The 23,689-nt window shown below is 29.6% G+C and overlaps 1 long non-coding RNA gene across 1 annotated transcript; it reads right to left on the reverse strand.

The window, feature by feature from the left end:
* Positions 1-29: 29 nt before the first annotated feature.
* On the reverse strand, positions 30-23,069 carry LOC115881336. Its single transcript, XR_004050028.1, has 3 exons — positions 22,982-23,069; positions 22,723-22,850; positions 30-228 (listed from the first exon to the last, which is right to left on the reverse strand). It is a non-coding gene; the product is annotated as an uncharacterized LOC115881336 (long non-coding RNA).
* Between the last annotated feature and the right edge of the window lie 620 nt (positions 23,070-23,689).

Here is a 23,689-nt window from a genome sequence, read left to right on the forward strand (position 1 = left end):
TGCATCGAATTATTAACCAGGTTATTAATATCTGTCAAATGATCTTCGGTAAAGAAATGTCTCGTCCATTCTTTTACTTCCCATTTGCTTTTAAACTCTTCTATAATTCTGTCAATTGTCGTATTGTCACCTAACTCGTTTCTAGATTTTGAGATGGATATATTGAAACCAGCATCAGAAACAAGTCCCATTTTAACAAGAAGTATATTTTCATGGATGTAGGATAATCTAGAAACGAACTAATATATTAGTATTAATTAAAAAACAATCATGAAATTAGTAACTCAAGTTATCTTGAACAAAAAAATTGGCGCCGGAAGCACATTACTTAGCCATATGCTTGATGTTTTTCTATATCACCAAAAACTGCGACTTTGACTGATGTTGATGCTATTACAAATTTTGTTACAAATATTATTCCTAATCTTAAATTGAAAGAAACTTTTTTTTTTTTTTTTTTTTTTTTTTTATTTGATTTTTTAAAATTTTAACCCCCCTCCGCTTAACCCTCTTAACAACCCCCCACCCACCAAAAACTAATGGCCAAATTCTCAGGTGCCACAGTATTTTATTATAGAATTGGATTAAAATCGGTTTTAGCAGTTTTTGATTTATCGTGTTACAGACAGTTGGACAGACAGACAGATGAATAGACAGACAGACAGACGGCCAGACACCATGAAAATATTATTTTTGTATTTGGGTCATTTATATATGGCCCAAATAACTCAATTTGAGTGAAATTAAAAAACTTTTTTTGCCGATCTTAATAGCCTACCGTACCTGTCGGCAGGGTTGGAAAAAATCATGATTTTTAAAAATAAAAAACCCGGATTTTTTTGAATTTAATTCAAAACAATATTTAAATCGGATTTCCAGATGACTAGGACTTATTTCAAATTAAGGTTCTATATACAATGGATAAAATCTTTATAACACCCGATATCGATAACATTAACGATTCTACAGCGCGTTTGCCATTTTTCCACATCGGCCACCAATATATTTCACAAAAGTCGCTCGCTGGTCAAAGATTTTTCCAAACGTCTCAAAGTATTATTTTTAACCCCTAGGCATAAAAGTGAAAGTACTGTACGCCTAAGCACAAAAAGTACAAAATATATTAGTAAACTTATATTAAATTATCCAATTTCAACGAGTGTACAAATTTTTGCTCGATTACTGTTTATATTAATTACAATGTTTGAAATTGATAAAAATGATTTATAATCTTTAAAAAATAAAAAAAAAAAAAAAAAAAAAAAAAAAAAAAATGTAATTTTTGTGCTTCCTTGTAACGTCGGAATAGCTTTACGATGATCCTTCAAAGGTACAGCATCATCAAAAGAAGTATAATTTTTACTCCTAATAAAACAATACAATATTGTTCGGAAATAGTCTAAGTCGAGAATGAAATTAGTATTATCTAATGTCAAAGTGTAAAATATTTACTGCAGATCAAAATGTCGGTAAGATTTGGGAAAAGAAAACAACCGTTTTCAAAAATATAAAACAACCATATTTCCAGACAACGATTATAAATTCTCGGGAATGAAGATAATATACTCTCTATATCAGAAGAACCTAGATCTGGCACTAGACTGCGAATGATATTTATTCAAACACCGAATTTTTGTCACTTATACATAGAATTTTTAAAGATAGAGATCCTGCTGCTTGCTTGATCTAATGGATTCATTATTGAGTAAGATAGATATTTTTTATATAGTTTATAAACATTTACAATTACTTTTCGATTTATTATCTATTTATATCTTTTATAGAAATATTTTTTTATAGTTTTCTAGGACACATTTTATATTTTTTTTTTTTTTTTTTTTTTTATTTATAATAAAGTTTCACTAAAGATTATTTTTGATTTAAATCACATGATTAAAATTTAAAAAAAAAAATCCTTGATTAAATCACGATTTAAAATAGCCAGTTTAAAATCATTTGATTCCAAATCATGCCAATACTGTCAATTGCATGGTCGGTAAAAGATATACAATTTTTAAGTTGGTTGTAAAGGCGAAGATGTTTTTAGTGTCCCTGGCAGGTGCTAGTGCATACGCCTTTTTACATCCCCTGCTGATGCCCATGACCGCCTTGTTGCAATGTCCTATGGAAAAAAAAATTGGGACTAACATAATCAAGGTATAGTCTATCCAATGAGAGGATCCATGATATAACAAAGAAAAATAATGTCTGGGGTTAAAGGTTTTCTTTTCTGTAAGCTATTGCAACAAGTTTTGTATCCTAACAATTTAATTTTTAATTTTTGTTATTGCGATAGACAGTAATAAGAAAAACAATGAAAAATATTTATTAGGAATTGATGTATGAACTTAATTTATTTCATGTAACTTTAACAGAAAAATGTAGTTTTGTAAAATATATTCCAAGATTCCAATTCTTCTTCATAATGGTAATTCTGAGAATAATGGTAATTCTGAGATATCCCTCTTTATTTTTATTATATCCAAAGAAATGACATTGTGAGCAAAGTTGTCACTTTTCACCCTATGTTTTGAAAAGTTTTAATCTATCTACTAATTTTTTAGAAAGTTAATAAAAGTGGCATTCAAAACTATAAAACTATTTTAAATAAAACAAAAACTTTTGTTTTATTCAGGTCTGAAACCGGAGCTTTTACAGTATACAGGGGTGTCCAAAGGGAAATAAGTATAAATTATTTTTTTAACTGGTATAGTTCAACCCCAGAAACCGGCCTATGAGGTATTTTTTAGGGAAAGTTTTTTAAATTCAAGGGAATTTTTGGAAATATTTTGTGTAAAAATGTATTTTAGTTTTAGTTAAAAAACATAATTTTTTTTTTAATTTATGTCAATGATATTAGGTATTAGATTAGATTTATAAGAAGAAAATCCAGAAAGATCCAGTGATTCTCAAAATTTTAGCAATTTTTTGAAATTTTCAAAATTAAAATAACTTTTTTTTTTTTTTTTTTTTTGAAAAACGATAAGAGAAAATATGTTTCTTTTATTCCAATCCCTTAAAATACTTGCACTTATTTCTGGGACACCCTGTATAGTTAGATTGAAATATTGACAGTGTTAACCTTTTATCACTTTCACTAATGAAAAATTGCTAATAGAAAATTGCTATTTTCACAGAAATATATAAGTAATTCACCGATCATAACTAGCCATGACACTTGATATCGAAAAATTCAGTGATAGATGAAATATCATTCATTCATTGACGGTAATTGTAAACAATCATTATAGACCGAATAAACTCTTCAAACGAGGATATTGTGACACCATCTATCATGGCATGATATTATTATATTAATAACCATATTCTTAAAAGAAACAGGATTTTAGTAAGGAGAAAATATTAACAGATAAATGAATTCATTAACTATTGAGTTTAGGTAGGTATTATAAGTCAAGACAACTGGATACATTCACCTTATTTTGACGCTGAATAAAATAAAATGACTAAAAACCCATTTTATAGTGTATTTAATAGAAATTTAAAATAGTTCAACACAATTACATCAAAACATTTCACTTTGCCATCCCTGATGCAAAATTATCATAAAAAACAATAACTTCAAAACAAAGAATAAAAGGTTTCCATTTTTGGTGCATTTCACCGGTGCCTTGCCCGTATGCTTTGGAGAATATCGTAAACTAGTATATAAAATACACGGTTTTAAATAGCAAGAGTATACGAAAATTTATTAAAAATTATACTAAAAGTGTTAAGAACTATAATTGAGGGCGTCAAGTTGCAAAACTCCCCTTATCCATTTTAAAAAATGCCTAATAATATACATTAATAGTGGACCCTGAAATCAACGTTTTTAGGATAAGGCGAGTTTTACAACTTGATATTCAAGGGAGAATTAATGTGTCTTCAATATTCCTGTGGGTTGCCTATACCTCAAACAGATATTTTTCTTAGATATTTTCATTTACATGATTTTATCTGAGTAAATCTTAATTACATATTTGATAAAATCTAGGTGGCTGTGATATATCTGACGTTACTTCAACTTTTAGCTATCTAATTAGTCCAACTTAAACAACTAGTTATCATTTTGTGTCAGTTAAAAGCAAAACAAAATAACTAAATAAAACCAAATAAAACTTATCCTACATCAGAGTGAATTAATAGCTATGTTAATAGAGATACTTAAATATCTAGTCTGTTTTATGGCGTTATGTGGGAACAATATTTTATGCATAACAGGAACAGCATTTTGGGCATTTGATTTCATCCAGCTATTTTTTGTCCACATAATTTTAGGTTTATATCTAGTTTTAATTCTGTAATAATTAAAATATGTTTTTTATAAAAAAAAAAAAAATCTTTTTATTACCGTTAGTATTTTACTCTACAATCTTTAATTTTTGTTAAATTAACAAAGTGTTTATCTTGCAACATCATCAAAATCATAAAATTAAAAGATATCTAGGAAAATCTTTGTTTTTTTTTTTTTATTTTATTTGATAATGAATTTGAGATATATAAAATTCCCATTGAATACAGGAAAATATACTGGGTGACATTTAAAGATAGGAGTAACTGGCTTTTAAAAGCGACTAATGTTTTATATTAATTTCGACTGACCCTGTTAATTTTCAGGACAAATTCAATTTGGTTTAATATATAATAGTTACTGTAATTAAATATCCGGCTATACAAGGTCAACTTAAATTTAGATGGTTGTTATCGAAATTTGGAATTTACTCAATTTTTTTTTTTTTTTTTTTTTTTAAATATTTCAAAATCCTTAGATTTTAGGTATATAATAAATTATTTTAAAAACTGATAATTGGTACTGTTTTCATTGTGATTTGGTTTAAGATCATATAATTTATATGGGATGTTCCATTACAAACACAATTTTGATTTGTAACTTGTTTTGGGGACACCCTGTATAATTCTATATATTTTATAAAATGCTTTCAGTTAACCTACATAATATGCTCCCAAAATTTCGATTTTCGATATATAAACTACCGTTCTCCTTGGTGCTTCCGCGGCGTATGAGGGCGCCACCACCCTGTATGAGTTTCTAATAAACCTGTGTTCGTAAAAGTCTTGCCGGTACATTTATATTATTCTCTAGTATTGAATTATATTAGGAAAATATAAAATTCATTTACCCGTAAAATCTACAAGATTTTGACAAAAGTCATATTTAGTATTTATATTATTTTACTAGAGTAATATTAATTATTTTAGAAATATAAATTATATTTATCCGTAAAATCATGAAACTTAAATTTAACTTTATTTTAAAATATACATGAGGTACCTGTTTGTTTACCCACACTTAACGGCAAATACTTTCAAACTAAATTACTCATTCTGCGATACTTGTTTTATAGGAAATTTTCCTGATTACATAAAGAAAGTTTATGAACAAGCGTTTATCTATAGGGACAACGGAATAATGCCATTACTTCTTACATGAAACTTAATTCCTTTAATATAGTCGTAAGGAATTTTAATAGCATAATGTATAGTACTGTTTAGAAGAGCTAAAAATAAAATGAATAGTCTACTAAAAACACGTTCTCTAGCATTTCTCTAGCATTATTCATAGAATGAACTAGAGCTAATTTATTTTTTATTTTCAAAATGTTTTTTTTTTTTTTTTTTTTTAGCTTTTTTATAGCAAAGATTCAGAGTGCTGTTATTGATTTAATAGACTCAATGTAATTAAATAGGTAAATTAAGCATAAAAATGATCATTGAGTGTACAGGGTGATGAAACTACTAGTTGTAAATGCAGTAATGATTTGTTAAATATATTTTTCATTGAAAAAAAATGTAAATATTTTGTTAAAAATTTCCCGAAATTATTAAGTAGATTTTCCCGATTTTTTAAGTAGCAATATTTTAGAGAATATTCTCTCATACAATGCCATACCACTCATACATTACAATAGATTGCGTCAACACCGGGTGCGTCTCAAAAGTGGCTCACCCCTATAATTTTTTTTATTTTTTCAGATAAAAAAAAACGAGATTTGGTATGTATATGACCTAGATTAGGAATGATTGACGTCAAAGTTGATTTGGAACTTGGCCAGGACAAGACACGAAAAACATTAGATGAACAAATCTATTTTTCTAAGACTCCTTAATTAAAAATTAGTGTTTTTAACACAGCCATGGCACTCTAGATTGAAATTTAAAATACGATTTTTTGTAAAGCAAAAATGTCAAAAGTTGACATATGATATGTCATTCTATTCAGCTTGACATTTTCTATCGAATAACGGTAAAAAAATACCGAGGGTGCCATTTAAAAATCAAGAGTTTTAGTCATCTCCGGTTAAAGGTTGATTCTCATTATACCTTTCGTATCAGCTACCTTCCGTTTCCTTTCCGTTTACATAAAATATTATAGCATGTAAATGAATAGAACAATGCACACTATCCGTTCCGTTTTATTTCCGTTCCATTTCCTTTCCTTCCATACATTTTTTGGCGGACGGACTGATGCGTATCGGAAACAGAGTTGTCATGTTTTTACATTTGTACCAGTTCTGTGAAAATTTTGCTGATATTTATTTATTCTTTCACCTCTTAATTAAATCTATTACCTTTTTTAAAAGATACAAATTTTTAAAATAGAACTTCCGTAATGATATAAATTGTATCTAAAATAAAAAGTATGGAACTGATACGGAACGCACGCATTTACGTATAACGTAAATACAATCAAAAATATGGAACGGATATGGAATGTATATGGAATGGAAACGGAAGGTATAGTGAGAATCAACCTTAAACATGAAGTGATCGAAAACAATTGAATACGTCAATTAATCCTAATTTATGTCATATATACCTTATGATCGAATAAAAACGGCGTCCAGTTGGCTTGGAAATGACGATCGATGGCATTTCCTATATAAATTTACATATAAAATGACAGCGATCTTCATTTCATAGCCATCGCTGACGCCGTTTTTATTCGATCATACGGTACTAAGAAACTAAGATACCAAATCTTATTTTTTTATCAGAAAAAATAAAAAAGTTTTAGGGGTGAGCCACTTTTGAGACGCACCCAATATAATATTCAAATTCGACCATTCAAGTTCGAAATATAAGATACTGTTTCAATACTTTCGATGGAATTCAAGTTGTCAGTTTGTTTTCGAAACATGTTTCTATTTTGTTTTTGTAGAAAAAGAATGGTTGTAATTGGGTCCCAAATTGAGCCCGTTTTGGTGGAAATCCGTCTTTATCTGTCTTTAGGTTGCAAAAACCATGCATCTTGAATATTTACCTAATGTTTAACACTGTAAAACAAACAAAATTAAGTTCTCATTCGTCAGGTGAGCCACTTTTGAGACGCACCCCGTATAGCTTGGTATACACAAGGAAATATAGACGAGACAAGACCCAGACTACTTACTAATTGCAAGACCATAGGGAGTCTATATTTTGGTCTTGCATTTGTTAATCGCTATAACAAATATAGTAATAATAAGTAGTCTGGGTCTTGTGTCATCTATATTTTCCAAGACCAGTCTCGGTAAATATACAAAATGTGAGTTAAAACAAGATACACTCACCGGCAAAAAAAACCGGCCACTTAAAACTAGTCCCAATTTCAAAGTTGGATTTCTCGCGAACCACTCATTAGATTTTGATGATTTTTATTTAAATTGTAAATTGATTCCTTCTTAACGGATGCTACGTCAGCAATTTTTATTCCGAATTTATTTTGAGCATATACAGGGCACAATAATAAGACGAAGTTTTTTGCCCAAACTTTGTAACACCCTGTAGAGTGCAGCAGCTGTAGTAGCTATTGCTAAATCAAATCACATTGTAGCCTCATTTTTTGAGAGCATTTAATTTTTTTAATCGCGACATTATCTCTGTTTGTATTGGAGATACGCTGCTTTTAAACAAACGCCTCGAACAAAGCTTTAAAATCAAATCAAACATTAGAACGTAGACGTAAACTAACTAAAACATGAAAATTAAAAAAAGGCAAAGACATTTTAAGGGGCTAATATCTAGTGTCCTCTCGCCTGGTGAAATTTCCCGTTTCCATATACCGATTCCAGGCATCCTGGACTGTTGTTCGAAATATACCCAGGGTATCGGAGACATAACGTTGACTTCGGCCATCCCCAATTAAAGCCACAATACGAGCAACATCGGTTACAGATAATGGCATTTTTTAATTTGACAACCGTTTTTCTCATATTGCAAATACTCATAAATCCGTTTTCGCCTATGTCGCCTTGATTATTTATACATAAAACTTTCTGCCTTTTCCGAGATGAATTCTGAATTTTTCCGAGACGTTCGTTTTAAAACAGCATATCTCCAATACAAAAAGAGATAATGTGGTGATTAAAAAAATAAAATTCTCACAAAAGTTGAAGCTAGAATATGATTTAATTTAGCAATAGCTACTACCGCTGCTGCGCCCTACAGGGTGTTACAAAATTCGGGCAAAAAACTTCGTTTTATTGTTGTGCCCTGTATATGCCCAAAATAAATTCGGAATAAAAATTTCTGACGTAGCATCCGTTAAAAAAGAATTAATTTACAATTTAAAAGAAAAATCATCAAAATCTAATAAGTGGTTCGCGAGAAATCCAACTTTAAAATTGGGTCTAGTTTTTAGTGGCCGGTTTTTTTTGCCGGTGAGTCTATAATAATTTTCTCTTTTATTCAAAATGAAACACTGTTGAAATAAAATAAAACAGTTTGTTTTTCGCGTCTTAAACTAATAGACGTTTGTCATTAAAAAAAAACATTTCTAATGCGCAACAAAAATTGGCCATTGGCTGATAAGATCTCAATTAATTTTACAATGCAATTTATTTTTAGTATGATAAATTAATAAGTATGATTTACTCGGTTGATATAATAATTCTCGTAAAATACAAAAAATGGAAAATAAAAATTCATTTCAGATGATTGCGAAAAATATATCTTTTTCTCTATTTCTATATTATGTAGCGAAATCCGTAATATCGCAATTTAACCATTAGTAAAATAATTCCGAAGAGGTTATTATGATAAATTTCTTCCAACAAAAAATTCTGATCAATTTGACTAAGTTTACAATCATTTATATTAATCTTTAATTGTGCAGAAAATTTAATTTAACGTTAAGCGAATATATCATTTGAAAAAAAAAATTAAATCTGCTACAGAGTAGTGCTGGGTATTCGATTCTTTTTAGAGAATCGAATCACGCGATTCACTTTCTCAATATGAATCGACTATTACGATTCGTTCATTTGAACAACCTACAAACACACTTTGTATGTTACAGAATCGCAGCATAAATAGATACTTTCTGCAATTAACTTGCACATCGCTTGCATTTTATATCCATAATGTTTCTTTAGGGCTTTTGTTCAACTCTATTGATGCCTTACTACATAAATACGCATTCTTCATAACTATAAAGAAGGCGTTAAATTATAGTTTATTTTATTCTTATTTTTCAAGTACCGTCGTCAAGAGGTTGGCTATCATCATGGCTATTTTATTTGCAGCTGCTCTAAACCATCCATTCGACGTCATTCCATGCCATTCTCTGAGGTTCTTCAGCATGACGCTACGATATTTGTAACTCTATCGACCCAAAAAATTGGTAATATGCGACGATAACACCACCTTTTGAAAGCCACCAGTTTGTTAATTTCGGCTGTTTTAAAGGTTCACGCTTCGGCACCATACAATAAGATCGAAAACGCGTAGCATTGGAGCATTCTTATTCTTAAATCTAAGATTATATCTCTACTGCAAAGGAATTTCTTTAGTTTTAAAAAAGAATTTCTGGCTATCTAAATCCTGAACTTTATTCAGGATTACTTGCAGTTGTTCGGCAGTTTTATTTATTATTGTACTCAAGTATTTGTAGTGTTGGTCTTTTTCTATTAGCGTGACGTCTATTAATATTGATATTGAAGTATTTACATTTTGGTCTTTTGTAATAATCATCAATATTGTTTTCTTCAAATTCATATTCAGCCCATATTGTTTGCTAGATACATTTATTCCTTTAAGTAGGTTCTGCAGATCTTCACTATTGTCTGTCATTACTAAGTGTAAGCATCATCAGCATATCTGTTGCAGCATATCTGTTGCAGCATATCTGTTGCAGCATATCTGTTGCAGCAGCTGTATTCGTACTAATTACTATATAATATTTGATTTATTACTAATATATAAAATTGCAAATTTTATTACTAAGATAATAATTACTGAGTAATAATTAATGAGTACCAGAGGTACCAGATGACTAAAAACACAGATTAATATTAAGTTTTGGTAGTAGATACCCGAAAGGACAGCAATCTTGGAAGTGTTTTACTGAAATATTTTACCTCTAACACATTAAAATTGTTATACATTTTCAGACATTTCTTAAATATATTCTGGTATACATAGTGTTCCCTCCGTGAACTATAACACGGATAAATTAATGGCAAAACACTTTTATTGTTTTCTTTTCTTTAACTCTAGAGTCAATTATTTCTGACGCGACGGGGATGATATATCTCTTGAAACAAATATTTTTCTTATACGTAGTAATTTATGTTCACTTACAGAACATCTGTTAAACTAGTTTCCGTCGTGTTTTAATCTGGTGGATTTATTATATTTATGTGTAAAATACAGGGTGAATTTCCTACGATGTTCTCTATGGGTATCTCGGAAACTACTGGATATAGAGAGTTGGTTAAATGGGGAAAGAATTGCAGTTTTGTCGCATTTGTAGATAATCTCATTAAGGATGTGATTATCTACAACTTTTATCTGAAAACTTTTTGTCTAAAATAGCTTATAATGGAATTAGGGACAATTTTTAAAATAGCCAAAATTTGTTTTTTTCCAAATATCTAGTATGCCATGAACTTTTTCAAAAATCTGAAAGGCGCATATTTATGACCCGACAAAGCTGCAATTCTTTCCCCATTTATCCTACTCTCTATCTTCAGTAGTTTCCAAGATACCCATAGAGAACATCGTAGGAAACTCACCCTGTATACAGGGTGATTAAACAAAATTGTGGCCTCTCTCTTGAGGTGATTCCTCATTTAAAAATAAGACTTATTTTTTATATTAAGATAGGTCATATTCTGTATTATTTCGAAGCTACAAGGGGTTGGTCTTTATTTTTGAGTGTTTTTAGCGATTCGAATGAAATTTTGAGTTTTTGTCAGGAAATAAATAAATAAATGTGGCAACTTGACATTTTTTACAGCAGAACTACCACCTGAATTCCTAGCGGGAAATTTAAATTCCAGTTAGTCAGCACGACGCCGAATATGTCCATTGTTGGCAACAATGAATTTAAAAATCGATTGATTACGTAACTAAAAGTTTAATTGGTATCAAATACAGGTACGTCAAGTTCCAAGTAAATGATCGTAAGTCGACTAGCTTTAAAATTAACAGGGTGTGGTCAATCTCGAGAGATTTTATAAACGGAGCTTTAATGGAGCTCAGAATCAGTCTTGCTCTATAATATAGAATAAGCGAATATCCAGATAAATACGCTGAGTTCCATGTAAGTGATCGTTAATCCACTGACTATCTAATAAATAGGCTGTGATATGTATCAACTGTCTAGGTACTTTTCGTTTGAATCCCAGCTTTACCATCCATGATGTCAATGTCGAAATAAAAACTTGTTACGTGAAAAGCACTATACAGGGTGCTACAAATTCGAGATACGAACATTGGTATCTCGGTAACCGTAATAGATACGAACATGAGTAAATTGGGGCAAAGTTGCGCTTTAGGATGTTCACCAAGATGCCATCAATTTTTTTTAAATATTTCAAGGATTGCTGAGTTTTTTTAGAAAAAACGGAAACCGAGTTTGAAAGAACTTGAAATAAAAAATGCATGCACGTATTTAAAAAAATTAAGTTGGCATCGGTATCTCACAAATTATCAGCTAATTTATCTAGAAATACTATCAGATAGCCCTAATAAAGTGGCTGTGAGAATGCGCAATTATTTTTTTCATTTTCTAAAAAGTATCGACAGAAAAAAATGAATTGAAGAGAATTGATTTCCAAAAAAAATCGTTTTTTTTTCCAAAAAACTCAGCAATCCTTGAAATTTTTAAAACTTTTTTGATGGCATCTTGATGAACATCCCAAGGAGGCAACTTTGCCCAATTTAACTATCTTCGTATCTATTACGGTTTCCAAGATACCAATGCTCGTACCCCGAATGTTTAGCACCCTGTATAGTTTTTTAAAATATAATATTTTTAATTAGTATCTCACAAAGAAAAATGGCATTAGATAAAATTCAGGTAATATATCAAGAGTAGCACCTATGTAAAACTACGGAAATAAATGAAATTGATTTACCTGTTTTCAAAACTTTAACAGCAGTGTTTCTAACTTTAAATTTACATTTTGTATTACAACTAACAATTCTTCTAAAGCTCTGAGTGCAATATTGTAGGATAAACCAAAATATACTGTTTCTAGGTTATACGATTTCAGAAAACCGTTAACTTATATGACGCAGAAAGAGGATAAATATAATCTAATAGTTTACTAAAAACTTAATGGAATCTTTCCATAAAATTTGTTTAAAAAGCGTACTAAAAAAGTAATAGTTCAATTGAAATAAAGATAATTAGCATAATTTTTATCATTACGTATATGCATTTGATACACCGCCAATTAAAAAAAAAACAAGTTATAGAAGACGTTTTGAGCAATAATTTCCTTTCAGCTGTTTGTGCATTTAATCTAATATTTAAGTGTCTTGATGAAAAGTGTTGCAAATGTAAGCAAAACATAAAACACAAATATCTGGCTGCTTTACCAGAGATTATAAATTAACAGACAGAGATTGCAGTAACATGTTGCAAATGCACTTGTAAATGTAGGAGAAACAGGAGTAAAGTAGACTAGATTCCATCACAGTAACCGAAATATTCTGGAAAATATCTACAAAGTATTTCAAAAAACATATGCCATTTCTCGTGGGGAGATTCCTCATATAAAAATAAGATTTATTTGTCATATCAACATAGTACCGATTCTGCTTTGTTTCTTATGCGGGGTCCAGACCAAGGCGACAAAAAGTAAACACGATTTTAAGACAAAAACAAGACAAACTTGGAACAAAAAATGGGAAATTCTGACAAGGCAAACTTGAGACCAAACACATTATAAAGATAGACCGAACATCTCATTCATAAATACTCGTTGGTAGTGTATCAAACATTCCAATGTGTCAAACAAAGACAGAAGAGACAGAGAAGTCTAAAATTTCCGAGCCCGGCAACCGAGCCGGCAACTAGGCGCATTTGGATTGTTCTAATGGCCAGTGGCGTATCGTTTTTTGGAACGAATTTAATTAGTAAAGTAAAAGTAAAGTAATTAGTAAAATTTTTACTCCATATTAATATACTACATTAACACTTTTTTTGTTAGATGAGTTTTGTTATATGTCTAATATAATAATATACTCATCCCTATATACTTATGTTGGTGGGTTAGTAGGTAGTTTTCGGTGTAATCTCCAACGTCGATATTCAATTTAAACTTTCGGTTACTTCTATATAAACTTTCAGTTACTTTTGAATATTTACAGGGTGACTCAGGCTTCCTAAACAGTTCTATATTAGGTTTGTGGTTGGTGACTTTTCTTTCAATTTGTTTTTTAGAATATGGAGGCAATGGTAAAGCACATTTTAGACATTTTTGTAATCATAGGTGGCCGGAACATATTTTCAAACTAAAGTTGTAGATTTACCATTAAATTTCCATTCCAGCAATACCTAGGGTTGCCACCTGTCCTTTTTTGAAAAGGGCAGTCCTTTTTTGGAATAACTTGTCCTTTTGACTTTTTTTGACTTAAAAAGTCATTTTTATTTACGTATTTTCCCTGGGAGAAGAAGAGAACTTAGGACTTCCCGTTTAATCTCTGAGAAAATTACCTACAGCAAACAGAAATATTCTTTTCGTCCAAATTTAATTAGAGGTGTTATAAAACTTATAAATAAATTTTTCTGGTTTAGAATAGGCAACATTATTTAGAACTTCCCGTTTAATCTCAAATGATAGTATAGGTTTTAGTTTTACCTTTTTTTTATCTTAAAAAGAACTTTTCAAAATTAGTAATTAGTAACGATTTAGTTAGTTCGCAATCGATAGTTTCCTGTGAAGTACTATGTAATAGTTGTATTATTAATAACTTCCTATACCTAAAATCAATATTTATTTTAATGAGAAAATTGTGTTTTTTTGAAAATATAAGACAAGATTTGACTTTCGGTCTTCTTCTCGTATTATGATGGCTCTGATACGAGGCAATTACCTTTTAGTCTCTCAATAGAGGGCATTTATCATTAAAAGTATCAAATCTGTGTGCTACAGTATGGGATTTCTGTCGCATAATAATGAATATTACGTTTATTTACAAATCCATTACTTAGGTAGCTTAATCAGACAATCAAATTTTAGTTAAACGTCCCAATCTTCATGAACTGCATTAAGCATATGTATTGCGGTTTGAATCACCCTGTATGTTGACAAAAATATTTTGAAAATATACGTTACAATGGCCCCGATCTTATGTAAAGATTGAAATAAAAATCACAAAGCAAAAACGTAATAGGTAAAAAGCTTTTTTGGAGGCCTGGGTTACTCTGTATATAGGTATGTATAAAACTATTAGCCTAAGAATTATTTACAGTTCGTCCCATTCTAAAAAAAGGTAAACACACCGTACAAATAACTCTAGGAAGAGGTATTTGTATTGTACGGTGGTAAAAACTTGTCTAAACAAGACCGAAGGGGCAGATATAAGATATAATAAAGCAATAAAATGTAAAAAAGGACGGATAAACACCTTTGTTTATTTGTTGAGCAAAATCCTTTAGAATATCGTATATAATGACCAAAATATGACGCAAAAAATGTCACTTTCTGGCATATAATAAAGTTTCAAATATATGCAACGTTTATATTCAAATTTGTTATGATCTACAACAGTTAGGTAGTAACTGAGACGAAATATAATTCAATTACCGGCTACTACGTTCTTGTTTTAATAGATGAAAATTCAACAAATATAATTAGAAATTATTTTAATTGTGAGAGGCTCCCTTGTGGGACGCCTATGTACGATTACGGCGGAAACAATACCTACCTGTGAAAAGACAAATTCGGGTAATTTGAGCTTATTTTTCCACACATTTGACACTGTCGTACCATATTGAAAATTCGCAGATTCAAAAGTACGTTAAACAAAAGCAAAAACTACTGAAAAACACTGAAAAGTTCACTTCGGACTTGATTCCGACTACAAACACACCGTAAGCTAAACGTAGTACGCTATAACGGACCAATGGTCGTTGCGAGGGGTGGTGGGACGGACGGCTCATTTTCATTCTGGAAGACTAGCAGCGACGTTGCCAATAGTTCTAGACGTTTCAGCACATTAAACAATAAACATGTCCTTTAATAGTAACGCATATATCCTCTGGTTAATCACGCATACATCTTTAAAAATAAACTATTAATTTAATTAAGAAATTGAGATTTATTGATATCCGGTGAAGGTTTTAAAGTCACTTTTTCTGCAAATCAAACTAAGTAGATAGACGCAAATTTGAGATGTGGCAATGTCGCCTTCTCTATTTCAGTTGGTTTTTACAGTACGTAGTCAACCTCCGATTGTTTGATCGGGTTAAAATGCACAATGTGATATCTGTTCTTCCTAAATCTATGCTTGAGACAAATTGTCCACACCGCAAAGACAAAAGTACAACAAAGTCAAAAGTTTAGTTGTTGCGAATGAGTTTTATTTACCATGTGTTATTTCACTGGTCTCCTACTGTGTAGATGGCAGCACACGCCATCCACACTGCGCCGACAACTTGTGATAAAATATACGAACAAAACATAATATCTGACAAACGAATCTAAAACAGCGGAAGGAATTCGGGCAAAAAAAGTCGATGTTGTCACGTTTAATTATAGAAAAGCAAAGTTGCTCGATATTACCTATAGATTGAATATATTTTAGTTCATTTCAGCATACATAATCATATATATGCTAATATGTTGACGTAGTTCTTATTGTAATAATGTATATTTATCTAATTAACAGTTTTTGCCCTGGGCCTATTATAAAAGGTAAATTATTTCTTTAAGATAATGTCCGCTTAGGGTAAGCTGGCAACGCTGACAAAATTCATCATGGCATCCCAGATTCAACCAGTCTGATTGGTCGAGATTCTCGCACGTCTTGCCGCCATTACCCCCAACTTTATGCCCCTCTCTAGGAATAGTAGAAACAGTCACTACTATTGAAAAATTCAGTGGCGGGGTTATTGTATTGTGTTTTATATCTTTAACTTGATTTGTGTTTATTGTAATTAGTACACGCGTTTTTTAACAAATATTACTATATTTGGCAAATGACTAAACAAAATGTAGGTACATTTAAAGTAAAATAATATTATAAACTTTACTGGAAAATATTACAAAAATTCCTGATATATTTTTATGAAACACCGCACGCTCGTGGATATTTGATGAATGAAATCGGTCATGATTTTAGAAAATCGCGATTCCCTCACCGTTGCCCCGTTGTTTCAGATCCGTTTGTCAGACTGTAGACACATTTTGATCTTTACCGACTCGAGACGGGACATTGAAAAGTCTCGGAATTTTGAAACAAAACAAAAATGAGACAAAAATGTCACAGAAATGTATTTGATCTGTCGCAATTTTGTCGTAAAAAACATGATTGTTTCTGTCTTGTCGTTGTTTTGTCTGCTTGGTCTGGGCCCGGCATTGTTACAGGTTGTTAAAATCTTAATATTTTTTTGATTTATTATAATTTTATCCCACTACTTTTAGCGATTCAAATGAAATTTTGAGGGTAAAAGTTACTCTAAATGCGACATATTTTAATGCTAAAAAAGTGTCCACATATTTACCAGGCATAATATCACTGGAATATTTATCTAAAAAAAAAGCATGTACGCCATTGACTTTTTTTCTCTTGTTAGACAAATAGTGTAAGCCGTTTAATGCCGATTAAGTGTTGTCTCTTGATATTTTGTCGATTTCGGCCTCCTTGATGAATCGGCCTCCGCAATTTACTAATTTGCCTTGATCCAAGTCTAATAGCAACCTTTAAAAAAATGTAATATCATTAACGTTATAAATAAGTACTCATTGATTCCTCATCAAAAAATATAAAAAAGTTCATATAAACATGGGTACAGAAATGCATAGCTTTAAAGTTACAGGATGTGAAAACTTTTTAAAATTGGGTCTTTTGTAGTTATCGTAAATACCATTATATTTTTATTTGAATTTGCTGTAGGTTGAACTAATAGTAATAATAACTAATAGTAATAATATTTAATAATAAATTAGATAAAATAAATAATTTATTAATTTTATTTTGATTTTAATTTTATTAATTGTGATTAATAAACTTGCATTTATCTCATCAAGGAGATCGAAATTGACAAAATATCAAGATACAACTTTTGATTGGCATTAAACGGCCTTTATAATTTTACTATCAAAGGAAAAAAGTGAGTGGCGCACAGATTTTTGTTTCGAAAAATATTCCAGTGATAAACCTATATACACGTCCCTGATAAATCTGTGAACACTTTTTTGGCATTAATACTTGTAGTGCATTTATAGTAACTTTTACCCTCAAAATTTCATTCGAACCACTAAAAGCACTTGAAACAAAATTATAATAAATCGAAAAAATATTAAGATTTGAACACCCTATAGCTACGAAACAAACCAAAATCCGACCTATGTTGATATGAAAAATAAATAGTTACGTGAGGAATCCCCCCACGAAAGATGGCACATGTTTTTTGAAACACCCTGTATATCAGGTCTCCCGTTTGAAAGTTTCATTCCAGTATTTTTTAATTTTAAATTAAAGTCGTAGTTTTTTAAATATGACGTTTATTTTTTGTTTAAAGGATTTGCTATACAGGGTGAGTCTTAAATAAGTCCAAAGCGGGTTAGTATATTTCGATCCCAGAAACACGTCTATGAGGTTCTTTTCGCATTTTTTTTTAAAAATTTGGAATTTTTTGAATTTTTTTCTCCTGTATAATTCTTATTCCAATATTATCATAATTTCATAATCTATGATTTCCAGGTATTCTTTCAAATATGACTATTTTCAGACTAAATTTTCTATAAGCATATTTAAAGCTCTTTCTCTCGAAGTTGTAAAAATAAAAGAAAAATTATCAAAATAATAATAATGTTATAAACTCTTCTGTAATAATCTGTACTTATATATTGTATCATAATTTGTTTGTCAAAACATAAAGATAGATAAAAACTGCGTTTCTTTATGGCATACAATACGGAGTGTTCTAAAAAATTCTTGACTCGTCCTGTATAGACAAAACCGTATAGCGTATTTTGGCATGATTAAATTTAAAAGCTATTATAAAATACTAAATCAATATTTTGAGATTTCACAATTTTACGAGAGCTTTAAAAATGTAAAAAATTAATATAAAAATAGTAATATTTCGGAACTATGTTTCCCCTTGGGGGCTCTTGGTGTGGATTATAATATTTTATCTTAACTCCACTGAGCGAAAAAATATACAGCATTTGGTTTAAAAACGACAACTTTAATATAAAGAGAGTTCTAAGATCTTCTATTGATTCTGCTATTTCATGTTGCGACTGCTATAGCGAGTTGGAGCTTTTACAGATCCTATATATTTTAGAAGCAAACATGTTTAATATGCGGCAACATTTTACTGATCAGGCTGTTATTAAACTATCGACAAATATTTAAGTTTCTCTTTATAGACCAAGATCTGAATCTGAAGAAAAATTATTTCAAAATAAAAATGACATACTCCCTATTATTATGTCGGGAAACTGCTGGTATATTAATTAGAATTTCTTTAACTGTTATCGTTCAAAGCCCAATCTCGAAAAAATGTGCCAAACCCTTTATTACTTCTACAATATAACTATTAAAAAATATTGTTTAAGCGTTAAGTTTTGTCACAAACAATAGTACTACTTTCCAAAAAATGAGTTCTTGGAGTTCTTGGTTCCATTTTTACAATAAAATATTTTATCTTACTTAAGAAACGCTTTACTCTATTCTATCCTCCTTTATCTTTAAAACAGTTTATTTCGAAATTACATACACTATGTAAAGTTTATGTACTGGACGCTAGCAATATTTTACTTTACGTTTATATGTGAAAGGTAAAGATTTATAAACAAGAGTTCCACTAATAAACTAATAAAATTTGCATCAGGTTGAACAATTAAATATTCTAACAAGACTAGTAGCAAAAAGTTGCTGTTTTTTAAAATCAAGTTAGGTTTTTGAGTAGAATGCTTATTTGAATTTGCTCTATACAGGATGTTGCTACAGCCGCTCTTAATCTTAAATAATTATTTTATCCACCGATTAATATTGAAATAACGTTAATATAGAAAGTTCCGCATTCCTACACATTTTTCTACGAAACAAAGAGAAAAATTCTGTAACAGTAATCCCAAAACTATACCGCACGATGGGGAAAACATTTTTGTAGGAATTGAGAGAATATATTGAGAGATATCTTTATAGGGATTAAAAATTAAATCAAATCACATAGAAATATTTATACCAAAAGTCTTCGGCTTCATATCGCACGTATACATTTACACCCTGTATGGCCTGTATATTAGGCAATACACAGAAAGAGGCCAATTAAATTATCTAAACAATTATGTTTATTTTGGAAAGCATTAGAGTATAGCCAGCCACAAAGTGGATGAATAAATAAACATTTATAATCAGATGAATTAACTACAATGTAACAATAATTTTTTTGAGGTAAATACTCAAAATCTATATCAATAAATGGATGTTAAAATACCTATAAGCTATTGAAAAAAGATTGTTAAAGAAGAAAATAGAAAATCTTATAACAAATTAAAAATTTAAACGTTTTACTACAATTCGTATAAATAGTTCATACATTTAAAGCTATAAGATACAATAGTAACCTTCTTCAAAACATAGCTTAAGGCATTGTCTTGTTCCTGCTCTACCATTATGAACTGAGCTAATTCAAAACATCTCGTTGGGGATTTTCATTGTAATGAGCGACATTGCATCAGTGTAATTGCAGCTTAGAGAATAAGAGAGCTTCACATAAATCTTGGAAAATATTTTCCATTGTGTGTCGCTATATATTTCGAGATGTTATAATAATGCATACTATGTATGGCATATGGTATTCATATACCGTGCTGGCAACTGTTACTTTTGGGTCGGCATTTACATGTGTGGAAGTAAATCGCATAGGGATCTTATTAAGTCGGAGTGAGAGGAATGCGACTGACCGAAGCGACGCGCGACGGTGTGCTGTTGCGGCGTTGCCGATACGCCTTTCCCTATCTAGTAAAGTAAAATCCCGATCGCAAACCGCTTATTTTTAAAAGACTTTTTTTTCAAGAGATAACTAGATCAAATCATTAGACATGTTTCTGAGCATCTGAAACGGAATTATAAGGATATCGTTAGGGTGTCATTTTTTTATAACGAGAAAACGTCAGTAATCGCGATAATTTAAAAAGTCAACTTTTTAACACATAACAGGCCTACTAACTCAAGAACCACTTTAGATATTGAAACTTTTTTTATTTTTTAAGATCGGATATTTTACATTATGTTTACATAAGAAAAATTCGATAAGGTTGTTTTTTCTATTCAAAAATTGTAAACAATCCATCCATTTACTTTTAGAGTATAGCAATTTTCAGCAATCGTGTAATTTTTTTATTGATAAAGATTTTCGCATACTGTCTACAAAGAAAATACAGCAGAAATACTAACAAAGTTCTTGAAAAAACTACAATCTATGATTTCTAATAGATTTCGACATATCGATTTTTGAATTCAATTTTTGAGTTCTAATAGCGCGACCACTATCGAACGCCCACTCAATTCCACTTATTTTTACCAAAAATGAAGTGTTTCTAACTTGCACTTAAAAAAAATTAAGCTATAGGGAAAATTACAACAACTCGTTAATAAATAAACAAATCAAGTATCACGAGACGTAATTAAATCGTGAAGATTAACGCATGACGTACACCTTTCCCTAGAACTTTAAGTACTGACAGAGGTATTGATTGGGTCGACCGATCAACTGCGACAAATCTGCTATATCCCCTTCCACGTCTCTTAGCGATGTGCACAGTTTCTCGGTTTATTTCATACGTTTGGCAACGTGTTTACTGTCCTCTCTTTGTTCAGTACATTATAAACGCCATTGTACTCTTCTTACATACGGAAATCTCGACCCAAGGCTAATCTTTGTCAGCCCTTAGTATATTACAGGTTTTCGTAATCATAAATATAAAAATTATTGGAAATATTTCCAAAGATTATATTATATTATATAAAAAGTAAAATTAAAATATAATTGCCTTATTTTGAAGATAATTATCGACAAAATGGTGAAGGTAAATTTAAGACTAAATATAAAGTTAATTAAAATTTTAAATTTCATGACATTTTATATAGGACTAATAACTAATAAAAATATAATTATAGAAATAAAATAGTTTCTTATTAATAAATAATTATCTTCAAAAAAATCCTATATGGCTATTTTGCCACTGCATTAATCACATGACCAATATACAATGACATTATATCCAAATTAAACTTCAAAATTCACAATTACTATCTGATAACAATTACTTAATAAGGTAAAACCGAAAAGCCTCAAACTTTCTGTATGATTAATTTTAATTTGTTTTTAATTTTTAGTACGTTTTATGTTCTTTAAAATCAAAGAAGCAATTGCCATGCATTAGTAACATCTGCAGATGTATGAATAATACATGTATTTTTATTAGATTATATTAAAAAAGCCTCTTTTATTTTTTTTAGATGCTATGGCTTCCTTCATTATAATTTTGGCGTTGTTAAAATTTATTCTGTGCCCTGTGTCCCATGAATGCTGACAAATATTAATGCATGAATGCTGAGAAATAAAATAATTATATTATTATAATATATTAATTTATATTAATCTTAAATAATTATATTTTTTATCTGAACTATTAGTTATAGAAAACAAGTTTTCTTTTGACTTTTAAGCAACTCTGATGTGTTTTTAACATAACAGCATATTTCAAGTACATATTTTAAAACAGTATTTATTTACTATTTGAAACTAACTCTAGATTTAACCTCCTGAGGGTAATTTTTAATATGTATTGTAACGTAATTAAAGAAATTGTTTTATTCTATTATATATTTAAAGTAAAAAAATGGTATTTTTAAAACTAAATATTATGCTGAGATAAAATATCTTTAAATACTGTTTTAAATAATTACTATATTATCAAATTGGATAATTTCTAAAAAGTTCTTTTTTAATTTTTGAAAAAATATATAAACCATTTGTAATAAGCAATTAATTCAAGCAAATCTAAACATAAATTTATTAAGAAATATTATTGAAAACAAATGACAAAAAAATTGTTTATCAATATAACATCGCTCATTTCATTATTCGTTTACGGTCATTAGTAAAAAAAAAGCAAATTGCACTATTATTTTAATATTGAAAAACAATAATATTAATTAAAGTGAACAAATATTAGCATATTTAGAAATATAAATTAAAATATATACTATGATTAATGGCTAAAAAGCATCCTGACTTACCTGTAACATTTTACATCCCAAACTATAGTTCCCTGAAAAGTTTAAAAGAACACAACTTCACTGTTCTCTTCTCTGTAATAATTCTTACAAAAAAGTGTATGTTGCGTCGGCGTATTATCAAACTGTAACTAAAATCAGACGAAAAACTCTTCATTTTGTATTTTTGCCTATGTATCCTTACATCTAAATAGTACTAAACATTATAAACAAATATATAATAATAAATTCTAATATCTGTATATTAAAAAATATAAATTACTTATGATGACGTAGTGTTAAGTTAAATTTTTAGGACGAAATTTAGATATTTTACTGTAAACACTCTATCACCTACACATCCGTGTGCGATACTGATTTGGAATTTAATAATGCATGAGAAAATATCTCGGGAGCAGTATTACATTTTGAGGAAAACAAAAGCAATGTGTATATTTGTATATATGTATACTTTCAAATAAAATAGATGCGCTACATAACCTTGAACTATTCTTGTCGAGACCGAAGAACAATAAAGTCAAAGGGTAATAATATAATTTATACACTAGAAATAAAATAATTTAATATCTATATGTTTATACCTAAATTTTTATTTCATAAACATGAGTAAGTAAAATAAATGCGCTACCTTAGATTTTTGTCGAGAATTATTATGGTTTATATTTATGGGTTTATCGCCACTAATTATTGTAGATAAGAATCCTAGATCTTTACTCTTTAGTTTAATGTTTTTAGTACAAAGTACAAACAAATCCGGATATTAAATTTTAAAATATTATCTATAAAGGTATTTTTTTAGTTTTAGAATGCTATAATTAAACTATATAAATAATGGCTAAGGTTATTGAATAATAAAAATTAAAACTCAAAAGAAAACTGATTAAAAAAAGGAAAAAAATAAATAAATATAAAACTTAATTTTTACATAAAACATTATTATAACGCTATTAAACTATAAAATAAATATTAA

This window comes from Sitophilus oryzae, unplaced genomic scaffold, assembly GCF_002938485.1.
Source record: "Sitophilus oryzae breed Bouriz unplaced genomic scaffold, Soryzae_2.0 scaffold_1716_pilon_pilon, whole genome shotgun sequence".
Taxonomy (NCBI): Eukaryota; Metazoa; Arthropoda; class Insecta; order Coleoptera; family Curculionidae; genus Sitophilus; species Sitophilus oryzae.